The 15,358-nt window shown below is 47.3% G+C and overlaps 1 long non-coding RNA gene across 1 annotated transcript; it reads right to left on the bottom strand.

Annotated features, from left to right (window-relative positions):
- Positions 1-9,608: 9,608 nt before the first annotated feature.
- Positions 9,609-14,953, bottom strand: LOC146202989 (uncharacterized). The gene is made up of 4 exons (XR_014703807.1): positions 14,680-14,953; positions 13,935-14,019; positions 12,709-12,817; positions 9,609-9,929 (listed from the first exon to the last, which is right to left on the bottom strand). It is a non-coding gene; the product is annotated as an uncharacterized LOC146202989 (long non-coding RNA).
- Between the last annotated feature and the right edge of the window lie 405 nt (positions 14,954-15,358).

The following is a 15,358-nucleotide window of genomic DNA, read 5'->3' as shown; positions in this document are numbered from 1 at the left end:
GGGTTCCCTTTCTCCTCCATGGCGCGGCCGTTGTACATTCGATTTTCAACCGCACCTCTATACGACCACTGGTTCACACGGCACGCCCACCAAACGAACCATAGTTTCGTGATATACACGTTTGTACTGGAATTGAGTATCTAGGATTGATTTCTGTAAAATACGAGCTGTAAATTCTGTAAAATCGTACGCCTGCGGTGGTCGAGCTCTTTTTCTCTCCCCAGTAGCCTCGAAGGCTCGCCGCCAGGCAAGAGTCGCAGCGCTGGTGCCGCGTGTCGAAGCTTGAGCTGGGTTCCCTTTCTCCTCCATGGCGCGGCCGTTGTACATTCGATTTTCAACCGCACCTCTCTACGACCACTGGTTCACTCGGCACGCCCACCAAACGAACCATAGTTTCGTGATATACACGTTTGTACTGGAATTGAGTATCTAGGATTGATTTCTGTAAAATACGAGCTGTAAATTCTGTAAAATCGTACGCCTGTGGCGTTCGAGCTCTTTTTCTCTCCCCAGTAGCCTCGATGGCTCGCCGCCAGGTAAGAGTCGCAGCGCTGGTGCCGCGTGTCGAAGCTTGAGCTTGGGTTCCCTTTCTCCTCCATGGCGCGGCCGTTGTACATTCGATTTTCAACCGCACCTCTCTACGACCACTGGTTCACTCGGCACGCCCACCAAACGAACCATAGTTTCGTGATATACATGTTTGTACTGGAATTGACTATCTAGGATTGATTTCTGTAAAATACGAGCTGTAAATTCTGTAAAATCGTACGCCTGCGGCGGTTGAGCTCTTTTTCTCTCCCCAGAAGCCTCGACGGCTCGCCGCCAGGTAAGAGTCGCAGCGCTGGTGCCGCGTGTCGAAGCTTGAGCTGGGTTCCCTTTCTCCTCCATGGCGCGGCCGTTGTACGTTTGCTTTTCAACCGCACCTTTCTACGACCTCTGGTTCATACGGCACGCCCACCAAACGAACCATAGTTTCGTGATATACACGTTTGTACTGGAATTGAATATCTAGGATTGATTTCTGTAAAATACGAGCTGTAAATTCTGTAAAATCGTACGCCTGCGGCGGTCGAGCTCTTTTTCTCTCCCCAGAAGCCTCGACGGCTCGCCGCCAGGTAAGAGTCGCAGCGCTGGTGCCGCGTGTCGAAGCTTGAGCTTGGGTTCCCTTTGTCCTCCATGGCGCGGCCGTTATACATTCGATTTTCAACCGCACCTCTCTACGACCACTGGTTCACTCGGCACGCCCACCAAACGAACCATAGTTTCGTGATATACACGTTTGTACTGGAATTGAGTATCTAGGATTGATTTCCGTAAAATACGAGCTGTAAATTCTGTAAAATCGTACGCCTGCGGCGGTCGAGCTCTTTTTCTCTCCCCAGTAGCCTCGACGGCTCGCCGCCAGGTAAGAGTCGCAGCGCTGGTGCCGCGTGTCGAAGCTTGAGCTTGGGTTCCCTTTCTCCTCCATGGCGCGGCCGTTGTACATTCGATTTTCAACCGCACCTCTCTACGACCACTGGTTCACTCGGCACGCCCACCAAACGAACCATAGTTTCGTGATATACACGTTTGTACTGGAATTGAGTATCTAGGATTGATTTCTGTAAAATACGAGCTGTAAATTCTGTAAAATCGTACGCCTGCGGTGGTCGAGCTCTTTTTCTCTCCCCAGTAGCCTCGAAGGCTCGCCGCCAGGCAAGAGTCGCAGCGCTGGTGCCGCGTGTCGAAGCTTGAGCTTGGGTTCCCTTTCTCCTCCATGACGCGGCCGTTGTACATTCGTTTTTCAACCGCACCTCTCTACGACCGCTGGTTCACTCGGTACGCCCACCAAACGAACCATAGTTTCGTGATATGCACGTTTGTACTGGAATTGACTATCTAGGATTGATTTCTGTAAAATACGAGCTGTAAATTCTGTAAAATCGTACGCCTGTGGCGGTCGAGCTCTTTTTCTCTCCCCAGAAGCATCGACGGCTCGCCGCCAGGTAAGAGTCGCAGCGCTGGTGCCGCGTGTCGAAGCTTGAGCTGGGTTCCCTTTCTCCTCCATGGCGCGGCCGTTGTACGTTCGCTTTTCAACCGCACCTTTCTATGACCACTGGTTCATACGGCACGCCCACTACACGAACCATATTTCCGTGATGTACACGTGGTACCGGAAGTGAGTATCTAGGATTGATTTCTGTAAAATACGAGCTGTAAATTCTGTAAAATCGTACGCCTGTGGCAGTCGAGCTCTTTTTCTCTCCCCAGTAGCCTCGATGGCGTCGCAGCGCTGGTGCCGCGTGTCGAAGCTTGAGCTTGGGTTCCCTTTCTCCTCCATGGCGCGGCCGTTGTACATTCGATTTTCAACCGCACCTCTCTACGACCACTGGTTCACTCGGCACGCCCACCAAACGAACCATAGTTTCGTGATATACACGTTTGTACTGGAATTGAGTATCTAGGATTGATTTCTGTAAAATACGAGCTGTAAATTCTGTAAAATCGTACGCCTGTGGCGTTCGAGCTCTTTTTCTCTCCCCAGTAGCCTCGATGGCTCGCCGCCAGGTAAGAGTCGCAGCGCTGGTGCCGCGTGTCGAAGCTTGAGCTTGGGTTCCCTTTCTCCTCCATGGCGCGGCCGTTGTACGTTTGCTTTTCAACCGCACCTTTCTACGACCACTGGTTCATACGGCACGCCCACTAAACGAACCATATTTCCGTGATGTACACGTGGTACCGGAAGTGAGTATCTAGGATTAAATTCTGTAAAATACGAGCTGTAAACTTTGTATAATCGTACGCCTGCGGCGGTCGAGCTCTTTTTCTCTTCCCAGTAGCCTCGACGGCTCGCCGCCAGGTAAGAGTCGCAGCGCTGGTGCCGCGTGTCGAAGCTTGAGCTTGGGTTCCCTTTCTCCTCCATGGCGCGGCCGTTGTACATTCGATTTTCAACCGCACCTCTATACGACCACTGGTTCACACGGCACGCCCACCAAACGAACCATAGTTTCGTGATATACACGTTTGTACTGGAATTGAATATCTAGGATTGATTTCTGTAAAATACGAGCTGTAAATTCTGTAAAATCGTACGCCTGCGGCGGTTGAGCTCTTTTTCTCTCCCCAGAAGCCTCGACGGCTCGCCGCCAGGTAAGAGTCGCAGCGCTGGTGCCGCGTGTCGAAGCTTGAGCTGGGTTCCCTTTCTCCTCCATGGCGCGGCCGTTGTACATTCGATTTTCAACCGCACCTCTCTACGACCACTGGTTCACTCGGCACGCCCACCAAACGAACCATAGTTTCGTGATATACACGTTTGTACTGGAATTGAGTATCTAGGATTGATTTCTGTAAAATACGAGCTGTAAATTCTGTAAAATCGTACGCCTGTGGCGTTCGAGCTCTTTTTCTCTCCCCAGTAGCCTCGATGGCTCGCCGCCAGGTAAGAGTCGCAGCGCTGGTGCCGCGTGTCGAAGCTTGAGCTTGGGTTCCCTTTCTCCTCCATGGCGCGGCCGTTGTACATCCGATTTTCAACCGCACCTCTCTACGACCACTGGTTCACTCGGCACGCCCACCAAACGAACCATAGTTTCGTGATATACACGTTTGTACTGGAATTGAGTATCTAGGATTGATTTCTGTAAAATACGAGCTGTAAATTCTGTAAAATCGTACGCCTGTGGCGTTCGAGCTCTTTTTCTCTCCCCAGTAGCCTCGATGGCTCGCCGCCAGGTAAGAGTCGCAGCGCTGGTGCCGCGTGTCGAAGCTTGAGCTGGGTTCCCTTTCTCCTCCATGGCGCGGCCGTTGTACGTTTGCTTTTCAACCGCACCTTTCTACGACCACTGGTTCATACGGCACGCCCACTAAACGAACCATATTTCCGTGATGTACACGTGGTACCGGAAGTGAGTATCCAGGATTAAATTCTGTAAAATACGAGCTGTAAACTCTGTAAAATCGTACGCCTGCGGCGGTCGAGCTCTTTTTCTCTTCCCAGTAGCCTCGACGGCTCGCCGCCAGGTAAGAGTCGCAGCGCTGGTGCCGCGTGTCGAAGCTTGAGCTTGGGTTCCCTTTCTCCTCCATGGCGCGGCCGTTGTACATTCGATTTTCAACCGCACCTCTATACGACCACTGGTTCACACGGCACGCCCACCAAACGAACCATAGTTTCGTGATATACACGTTTGTACTGGAATTGAATATCTAGGATTGATTTCTGTAAAATACGAGCTGTAAATTCTGTAAAATCGTACGCCTGCGGCGGTCGTGCTCTTTTTCTCTCCCCAGAAGCCTCGACGGCTCGCCGCCAGGTAAGAGTCGCAGCGCTGGTGCCGCGTGTCGAAGCTTGAGCTTGGGTTCCCTTTCTCCTCCATGGCGCGGCCGTTGTACATTCGATTTTCAACCGCACCTCTCTACGACCACTGGTTCACTCGGCACGCCCACTAAACGAACCATAGTTTCGTGATATACACGTTTGTACTGGAATTGAGTATCTAGGATTGATTTCTGTAAAATACGAGCTGTAAATGCTGTAAAATCGTACGCCTGCGGCGGTCGAGCTCTTTTTCTCTCCCCAGTAGCCTCGAAGGCTCGCCGCCAGGCAAGAGTCGCAGCGCTGGTGCCGCGTGTCGAAGCTTGAGCTGGGTTCCCTTTCTCCTCCATGGCGCGGCCGTTGTACGTTTGCTTTTCAACCGCACCTTTCTACGACCACTGGTTCATACGGCACGCCCACTAAACGAACCATATTTCCGTGATGTACACGTGGTACCGGAAGTGAGTATCTAGGATTAAATTCTGTAAAATACGAGCTGTAAACTCTGTAAAATCGTACGCCTGCGGCAGTCGAGCTCTTTTTCTCTCCCCAGTAGCCTCGACGGCGTCGCAGCGCTGGTGCCGCGTGTCGAAGCTTGAGCTTGGGTTCCCTTTCTCCTCCATGGCGCGGCCGTTGTACATTCGATTTTCAACCGCACCTCTCTACGACCACTGGTTCACTCGGCACGCCCACCAAACGAACCATAGTTTCGTGATATACACGTTTGTACTGGAATTGAGTATCTAGGATTGATTTCTGTAAAATACGAGCTGTAAATTCTGTAAAATCGTACGCCTGTGGCGTTCGAGCTCTTTTTCTCTCCCCAGTAGCCTCGATGGCTCGCCGCCAGGTAAGAGTCGCAGCGCTGGTGCCGCGTGTCGAAGCTTGAGCTTGGGTTCCCTTTCTCCTCCATGGCGCGGCCGTTGTACGTTTGCTTTTCAACCGCACCTTTCTACGACCACTGGTTCATACGGCACGCCCACTAAACGAACCATATTTCCGTGATGTACACGTGGTACCGGAAGTGAGTATCTAGGATTAAATTCTGTAAAATACGAGCTGTAAACTCTGTAAAATCGTACGCCTGCGGCGGTCGAGCTTTTTTTCTCTTCCCAGTAGCCTCGACGGCTCGCCGCCAGGTAAGAGTCGCAGCGCTGGTGCCGCGTGTCGAAGCTTGAGCTTGGGTTCCCTTTCTCCTCCATGGAGCGGCCGTTGTACATTCGATTTTCAACCGCACCTCTATACGACCACTGGTTCACACGGCACGCCCACCAAACGAACCATAGTTTCGTGATATACACGTTTGTACTGGAATTGAATATCTAGGATTGATTTCTGTAAAATACGAGCTGTAAATTCTGTAAAATCGTACGCCTGCGGCGGTTGAGCTCTTTTTCTCTCCCCAGAAGCCTCGACGGCTCGCCGCCAGGTAAGAGTCGCAGCGCTGGTGCCGCGTGTCGAAGCTTGAGCTGGGTTCCCTTTCTCCTCCATGGCGCGGCCGTTGTACATTCGATTTTCAACCGCACCTCTCTACGACCACTGGTTCACTCGGCACGCCCACCAAACGAACCATAGTTTCGTGATATACACGTTTGTACTGGAATTGAGTATCTAGGATTGATTTCTGTAAAATACGAGCTGTAAATTCTGTAAAATCGTACGCCTGTGGCGTTCGAGCTCTTTTTCTCTCCCCAGTAGCCTCGATGGCTCGCCGCCAGGTAAGAGTCGCAGCGCTGGTGCCGCGTGTCGAAGCTTGAGCTTGGGTTCCCTTTCTCCTCCATGGCGCGGCCGTTGTACATTCGATTTTCAACCGCACCTCTCTACGACCACTGGTTCACTCGGCACGCCCACCAAACGAACCATAGTTTCGTGATATACATGTTTGTACTGGAATTGACTATCTAGGATTGATTTCTGTAAAATACGAGCTGTAAATTCTGTAAAATCGTACGCCTGCGGCGGTTGAGCTCTTTTTCTCTCCCCAGAAGCCTCGACGGCTCGCCGCCAGGTAAGAGTCGCAGCGCTGGTGCCGCGTGTCGAAGCTTGAGCTGGGTTCCCTTTCTCCTCCATGGCGCGGCCGTTGTACGTTTGCTTTTCAACCGCACCTTTCTACGACCACTGGTTCATACGGCACGCCCACTAAACGAACCATATTTCCGTGATGTACACATGGTACCGGAAGTGAGTATCCAGGATTAAATTCTGTAAAATACGAGCTGTAAACTCTGTAAAATCGTACGCCTGCGGCGGTCGAGCTCTTTTTCTCTTCCCAGTAGCCTCGACGGCTCGCCGCCAGGTAAGAGTCGCAGCGCTGGTGCCGCGTGTCGAAGCTTGAGCTTGGGTTCCCTTTCTCCTCCATGGCGCGGCCGTTGTACATTCGATTTTCAACCGCACCTCTATACGACCACTGGTTCACACGGCACGCCCACCAAACGAACCATAGTTTCGTGATATACACGTTTGTACTGGAATTGAATATCTAGGATTGATTTCTGTAAAATACGAGCTGTAAATTCTGTAAAATCGTACGCCTGCGGCGGTCGTGCTCTTTTTCTCTCCCCAGAAGCCTCGACGGCTCGCCGCCAGGTAAGAGTCGCAGCGCTGGTGCCGCGTGTCGAAGCTTGAGCTTGGGTTCCCTTTCTCCTCCATGGCGCGGCCGTTGTACATTCGATTTTCAACCGCACCTCTCTACGACCACTGGTTCACTCGGCCCGCCCACCAAACGAACCATAGTTTCGTGATATACACGTTTGTACTGGAATTGAGTATCTAGGATTGATTTCTGTAAAATACGAGCTGTAAATGCTGTAAAATCGTACGCCTGCGGCGGTCGAGCTCTTTTTCTCTCCCCAGTAGCCTCGAAGGCTCGCCGCCAGGCAAGAGTCGCAGAGCTGGTGCCGCACGTCGAAGTTTGAGCTTGGGTTCCCTTTCTCCTCCATGGCGCGGCCGTTGTACATTCGATTTTCAACCGCACCTCTATACGACCACTGGTTCACTCGGCACGCCCACCAAACGAACCATAGTTTCGTGATATACACGTTTGTACTGGAATTGAGTATCTAGGATTGATTTCTGTAAAATACGAGCTGTAAATTCTGTAAAATCGTACGCCTGCGGCAGTCGAGCTCTTTTTCTCTCCCCAGTAGCCTCGACGGCTCGCCGCCAGGTAAGAGTCGCAGCGCTGGTGCCGCGTGTCGAAGCTTGAGCTTGGGTTCCCTTTCTCCTCCATGGCGCGGCCGTTGTACATTTGATTTTCAACCGCACCTCTCTACGACCACTAGTTTACTCGGCACGCCCACCAAACGAACCATAGTTTCATGATATACACGTTTGTACTGGAATTGAGTATCTAGGATTGATTTCTGTAAAATACGAGCTGTAAACTCTGTAAAATCGTACGCCTGTGGCGTTCGAGCTCTTTTTCTCTCCCCAGTAGCCTCGACGGCTCGCCGCCAGGTAAGAGTCGCAGCGCTGGTGCCGCGTGTCGAAGCTTGAGCTTGGGTTCCCTTTCTGCTCCATGGCGCGGCCGTTGTACATTCGATTTTCAACCGCACCTCTCTACGACCACTGGTTCACTCGGCACGCCCACCAAACGAACCATAGTTTCGTGATATACACGTTTGTACTGGAATTGAGTATCTAGGATTGATTTCTGTAAAATACGAGCTGTAAATTCTGTAAAATCGTACGCCTGCGGCAGTTGAGCTCTTTTTCTCTCCCCAGTAGCCTCGACGGCTCGCCGCCAGGTAAGAGTCGCAGCGCTGGTGCCGCGTGTCGAAGCTTGAGCTTGGGTTCCCTTTCTCCTCCATGGCGCGGCCGTTGTACATTCGATTTTCAACCGCACCTCTCTACGACCACTAGTTTACTCGGCACGCCCACCAAACGAACCATAGTTTCGTGATATACACGTTTGTACTGGAATTGAGTATCTAGGATTGATTTCTGTAAAATACGAGCTGTAAACTCTGTAAAATCGTACGCCTGTGGCGTGCGAGCTCTTTTTCTCTCCCCAGTAGCCTCGACGGCTCGCCGCCAGGTAAGAGTCGCAGCGCTGGTGCCGCGTGTCGAAGCTTGAGCTTGGGTTTCTTTCTCCTCCATGGCGTGGCCGTTGTACATTCGATTTTCAACCGCACCTCTCTACGACCACTGGTTCACTCGGCACGCCCACCAAACGAACCATAGTTTCGTGATATACACGTTTGTACTGGAATTGAGTATCTAGGATTGATTTCTGTAAAATACGAGTTGTAAATTCTGTAAAATCGTACGCCTGTGGCGTTCGAGCTCTTTTTCTCTCCCCAGTAGCCTCGATGGCTCGCCGCCAGGTAAGAGTCGCAGCGCTGGTGCCGCGTGTCGAAGCTTGAGCTTGGGTTCCCTTTCTCCTCCATGGCGCGGCCGTTGTACATTCGATTTTCAACCGCACCTCTCTACGACCACTGGTTCACTTGGCACGCCCACCAAACGAACCATAGTTTCGTGATATACACGTTTGTACTGGAATTGAGTATCTAGGATTGATTTCTGTAAAATACCAGCTGTAAATTCTGTAAAATCGTACGCCTGTGGCGTTCGAGCTCTTTTTCTCTCCCCAGTAGCCTCGATGGCTCGCCGCCAGGTAAGAGTCGCAGCGCTGGTGCCGCGTGTCGAAGCTTGAGCTGGGTTCCCTTTCTCCTCCATGGCGCGGCCGTTGTACGTTCGCTTTTCAACCGCACCTTTCTACGACCACTGGTTCATACGGCACGCCCACTACACGAACCATATTTCCGTGATGTACACGTGGTACCGGAAGTGAGTATCTACACTAAAAAAAAAAGGTGTGATCTTAGTCTTTTTGGGGGGTAAACTGCTTGTCGCTGAGCTAACACCTTTTTGGGGTAAGGTTACGCTGTGTCTTGGAAGACTAAGTATTTATACCATTGCATGTAGTGTAACATTACGCTTCTGGTAGCATAAACTTGCACCTTCACAAGCAGTGTAACTGTATTCTACCTAGGCATAACGTTGCACCTTTCATAAAGGCCTATGTTTTAGTCTGTCGATGGCATAAGCATACCCTTGCATCAAAGGTGCAAGTTTGCACCTTGACAACGTAAGCTTATCCTGTATGTACAGGTGCAAAGTTACCATTTTAGAGTATAAATTTATATTACGACAAAGAGCGCAAAGTTTTGCACCTTTATGGTGCAAGCTTATACCACCAGGAGAAGGATAACGTTGCCCTCCAAGCAGTTTAAAGTAATGCCATATTACATAGGGTATCTAAGCATCATCTTGTGGTATATATATGCTGTCCACACAAGAGTACTATTACCAATCTGCATCGTAAACTTGGTCACTGGAAGCAGGAATAAAGCTAACCAATACATTTCAAGATTTTCTGGAAGGAAAGATTATGTTGAAACATTGCAATATCTTTGTGTCGTCTGGAGTGTGACAGTGAGCAATGTTTCAGGTGAGGTAGGCTGTGTCATGTTGTATTCAAGCCGTAAGTTATGTTGCAGAGTGAACAAAAAGAATTTACAGAACAATCGGTTAAGATAACATACCATGGTGTTTATTTTACCTCATTATACACCGAAGTTGCAGCAAGGGACTGGATAATCTTCTCCGCACAGTCAGGGCAGGGATGTACCACGTATTTGACCTGCATAGAAAAGAGAACTTGTAATCAGTTACTCACGAAGAAAGTCTCACAAAACATGCTTATGGAGTAATTAATTCACATATAAAAATAACACTGCACAAAGGGCAAGTAAAAAGGAAGACAGATGGAAATAGTGCACCAGTACAGGCTTCCAAGTGTTTATATAATGAGAATTGTGAAATCACACAATATATAGATCAATGAAAATTCTCCAAATCTGAGCTTTACCTGTGCCACTAACACACACATAGACAACTAGCACATTGGAATCTCAGAAAAAATTGACAATATGCTCAATAAGACACAATATACAATGAGACATATTCTTGTTAGGAGCAGGGTCAAGCCATAGGCATCACTGATGTTGGACTACCCAGAGGGTTATTTAAAGAAATATGAATGAAAACATATTGATAAAATAGAAGCTAGCCTAATAAAGGCAAAAGATGTGATTTAAAAAACCCCTCCCTCTACTCGTTCATATGTGCAGTTCTCCTTTTTTTTATCATTAGCTTTTTATGTTAAACATTGTTTTATCACCTTCACTTTCACCTTTGTTGTTTGCTGGTTTCCACTCCAACACCCAAACATTATAGTTTGCTTTCACACCTGACCATACCAGTGGTCTTGTTTCTAGTCACTATGGTCTCACCCTCCTAGAAAACACTGTCTCTGGTCCTTCATGACATTATCTTATGTTGCCTATAGTGTTAATGTTTTCCTGAGACTACACTGTCTTTAGTCATCTGATCATCCATCACAAGTGACAACTGCAAATCTCTTCTTCTTCTTTTTTTTTTTTTTGGGGGGGGGTGGGGGAGGAGGGATGGGGGGAGGTTCTTTTGTTCTTGCATTCGTTGTCATTTCTCATGAATATAACGAATGAAGCTTGTTCCTGCAGAGCTTGCTCTTGCAGGGGTATGTCTAAGGCCATTCTAATGTTTCTGCCTTTAGTGCAGTTTACATTCCTGGAAAAAGGCATGAATATACCACAGAGGCTATGCCTTATAAAATGTGGGATACCACTTCTGAAAGATGGAACATTTCATGCTAAAAGAGCAATAATAGCAAGGCACATCCAAAGCACCTTCTGCACATGTGCATTACTGCAGTGATGTCACAGATGCAGAATTATGTAAAGCATGACAATAAAATGCAACTTTTACATAAGTTCATTGCTAGTTTCACACCACACATCAGTTTATGCCGATGCCAAAAACTTCTCGAGACTGCCGTTTCACTTCAAAACTACATTATCTTGCTCAGGAGGCAAAAAACAATACACTTCAATTCCCCTATAATTCCTTGAACAAACCACAAAGCTTGAGATTCTATGTATTGCTGTTTCATGTAATGCTCGCAGCACATGCAGCAGGAATAAAACTTCTCATAAACTGCAATTTGCCAGAACTGTCAACTGCTTATCTCTTTAGATGCCTAACTAATGAAATTGTAAATGCTGACCAATATTATACAAGAATGATTATTAAAAAGTGTTTACAACAAATTTCTCGAAGATTATGTTCTTTACCTTTACAGATTGCAAATCATAAACTATGAAGAGACACCCGTGCAGTCTCTGCCGGTGGGTTGTGCAGCAATGTGGACTTTGGGTACCTGGTACAGCTTCAGGATTAGACTTAATTATCTATTCTTTTTGTTTATAAGAGGCAATATGAAAACTGCAAAATTGAAGGCTATTAATGAGTGAGCCTAGGCCTAAAACCCTCCTAATCATCTATGTGGTCTAACATAATGAGCATCAAAAATATTCCTTTAAAAGCTTTGTAAGTTGGTTTTTCCACATTACATAACTAAAAAAGGGTGTTGCTGACATTTCTTATTCAGATAATATAGATATATTTTGTGTTTTTGATGATGCAGAAGAAGCTAACATGATTCTGGCAACAATACCAAGTGCAGCAACATTTTTTACATGCAATGTGGGAAAGCAAGACAATAGTTTTCAAATACGCCTTTCCTTGTTCAGTATTTTGAACTACATTGCTCTTTCAGAAAATTTAAGAACTGGGCTCACCTATAATATTGGGGACCCTCATTTCTGGTATATAATACTGTCCCCTAAAATTAAAATGCAAAAGTTAAGTCAATTTTGGTTGATTAGCCATTCAACCATTATCCTCTACCACAGACATGTCCACTGTGCTGCACAATCCAGTTCTAATTGTACTGCAAATTTCATTTCATTCATTCTCCCTTTATAGGCCCATAGACATGACATAAGGGGTGGGGGCATATATATATATATTTGTTAAATGGTAGTGGTGGAACACAAGGAAAATACGCTGAGTACAAATGGCACAAAACAATATAAAGAACACAAAAGAAACAATAAAGCTGAAAGTGCTAAAATACCGTCCATTACATATCACCTGCAGTACTTCATTTTTAGTTTCATTCTATTGTGGGCATACCTAGCAACATAAGAGCATGTGAGTTGTTGAAAATTACACCCATCAGAGAACATAACCTTACTGCTGAGAACCAAGTGCAAACAATTTAAATATTAGGTTTTGAAGAAAAAAAGAAAAGAGGCATACATTAACAGCTCACTCAATAAAAAGAAGTCAACATGTTCAGATCGATTACATACTGAAAAAATTCCTCCCTTGCTAACTTGCTCAATAGCACTGAATGGTTCCAAAATCAATGTAATGCCAGGGCTATTGCTCCTCAGCATCGAAAAATATGCTCTTTGATAGACATAAAGCAACAATGAACAGACCACAATGCCACAGCTATGTCGAAAAATACATACCACACAAATCTTGCCGTAAGTAGTCGTCCAGCGCTGAAGAAAGCAGGTTGATCTTTAGAAGCAGGAGTAACAGCACTTCTACACCGTATTCCTCCTACTGGCAGGTACGCTGCAGCAAAGGTATCATTCATAACATTAGCATGATACTTGTAACTAGTACATACATAACTATAGTACAAAAAATAATGGCACCACACATGCCACAACAATGACTCAAATATTTTGACAATGAGCTTAAAAGCTACAACTCCTGTTCCTAGATATATCTGTAACAATATCTGCCACCTCTTTACAGTCGAAATAACTGCTTAAATAAACTAGAATAGCAGATTTATGACAAACTGCTAGCACAATGACAGTACACATTAACTTCAATGAGGGAATGTCTCAGTACCAGTGAATTGTAGTAATGAGTATAACACAATGTCTGACAACAGAAACTACAGAAGGAAAAGAGTGTGTTGTTATTGGTCAGGCATAGCCTCCTTTCTATGGGTCAGGAGGCTGAAAAGTTCAGAATGGAAATAGCTGAGTAGAAACTATAGCAAATCCCCAAATGAAAAATATTAGTGATATAAAAATTTTCCTTAGCTCGCTAACGAAAATTAGCACATTTAATTAAAATAGCTGTTTGGGCCAGTTGGTTCATACTTACACCCTAAAAGACCAGCGAAAAAAAAGAAAACAGGTACAAAGGAACACAAAACGTATTTCAGTGCCCGTCCTGTCATTTTTTGTTCCTTTGTCCCCGTAATTATTATTTTTTTTTTTGCGCTGGTCTTTTTATGTACCGATTACAAAAAGAAAGTCAGTCTTAAAGCAGAGAAGGGGTGACACATGGTTTGCTTCAATGCTGAAGACATCTGATCACCAGCTAACCCAGATTTTTCACTTGTTAAGTGATTTGATCGAGTCCAATATTTATTATCAGTTTTTAACATAAGTGATCAGCAAGTTAAATAACACCATTTACTCGCACACGCCCTCAAACACAATGAAACTCAATTGATAAGTCACTGTCTGGGCGTGCACCATATTGCACGGCATGAGCGAAAATGGCAACACGCAAGGAGACACACACATGGCACGCGACATAAATATTCTCCGACGAGAATCCCAAGCAGTATACATTGAGGCAGATGTCAGTGATCAGCAATATGTGCCACAAAAGTGCGCGTGTCAATTTAAACGCCCCTTTCTGGACGGAAACAATGCTTTGGACTTACCAGCACGGATAGCAGAGACCAGTTTCAAATTCTTTGAAGAAACGACAGTCTACGTTCTTGCGCAGACGAGACGAAGGACTTGAGCCTGCAGCGAAAAAAAAAAAAGCGTGAGAAATGTCTTTCCTGCACATTGCGTCACTGCGACAGTATACATGTACACGAATCGGCTCGGTCCCACCTCTGGTCTCGACGCCATCAGCTCAAAACTGCGGGGTTAAATCGGCGTTCTGAAAGCGTGACTTTAGGATATCAAGCGCGCTGCCTTCGAACGTACAAGTTGCTGGCAAAAGAACCGTAAACTTAACCCATCACCCTGCATGCTCTCCCGCATTTATGGCAACGTTCCCGTAAAGCAGCAACAACAGACGATCAAAATCGATTGTAGGCAGCGAGCAAAAATAATGCGGCATGCAAACACGTCAATGCGTATCACCGGGACTGCATTAGCGCTCGTCGACGCATACTTTCTACCGCGGGATATGCTTGTGAGCGTCGTAGACGACTAAAAATGCACCATTAACATCCCGCAAAAAGGTCGTGACCATCTAAAAATTTTGGGATGCGCCGCTCCTCCAGTCTGAACTGAGGGAGTGGTATGCTCAGGTTGGGATCCAAGACGTCGTGCTCAGAGGCCGTTTCACAGACAAACAAGCAGCGTCGCGGACGTAAGCAATAACAAAACATGTTCAGGCCAAGTTAAATAGCAGAGAAAAACACGTAAAACGAAATGTAAAACGTCACTTACATGCGCGGCTGAAATTTGGCGCCAAGGATCCGTTGGAACGCCACCACCGCGACGACCAGCCATCCGCCGTTTCATTCCGAAGTTCACACTTTCACGAAGTCGTTTCATAGTGAGGCATCGATGAGCGCACTCGATGAAATAATCGCTGAGAGCAACCGAACTTTTCTAAAAACACAGATGAGTACCAACGACAAAGAGCACGAACGCTGACTCGTGCGGCAATCGCCGTCGTCGTCTTCTCGGACTAGCAGAGTCGCAGGGAACGCAGGCAGGCTCAAGCAACTAACTACGAACACGTGACGCTGCGTTGAGAATAAAAGCAACAAAACTAAAAAGCAACTGCTTCGCTTCTCGTCTCACCACCACTCCCCCCTCACCTCCCCTTTCTACCTGTTTTGCAGCGTACACACTTGTCTGTCCGCCCTTGTTCTGAGTTCGGCCTTGCTCTCTCCACGGTCAAGCTCGCGTAGGAGTCAAAAGACGGGACGGGTGTGTGGGGGGGGGGGGTGAAGGGGGGAGGCACCGCTTTTTGTAAGAAGATAAGATGCTCCCAACTTTCGACGATTCCCCACCTCCTCCGGGGAAAAACGAGGGGTCCTTTTGTGGTAGCTCTTGAAAGGACATCGGACGGGAAGTAGGAACACAGCCGCACCCAGCTTGAAACCGGTTACCATCATAA

The sequence above is a fragment of the Amblyomma maculatum genome, chromosome 1, assembly GCF_055883805.1.
Source record: "Amblyomma maculatum isolate TAMU_Amacu chromosome 1, ASM5588380v1, whole genome shotgun sequence".
Classification (NCBI taxonomy): domain Eukaryota; kingdom Metazoa; phylum Arthropoda; class Arachnida; order Ixodida; family Ixodidae; genus Amblyomma; species Amblyomma maculatum.
This window is presented reverse-complemented; position numbering and strand designations above follow the sequence as displayed.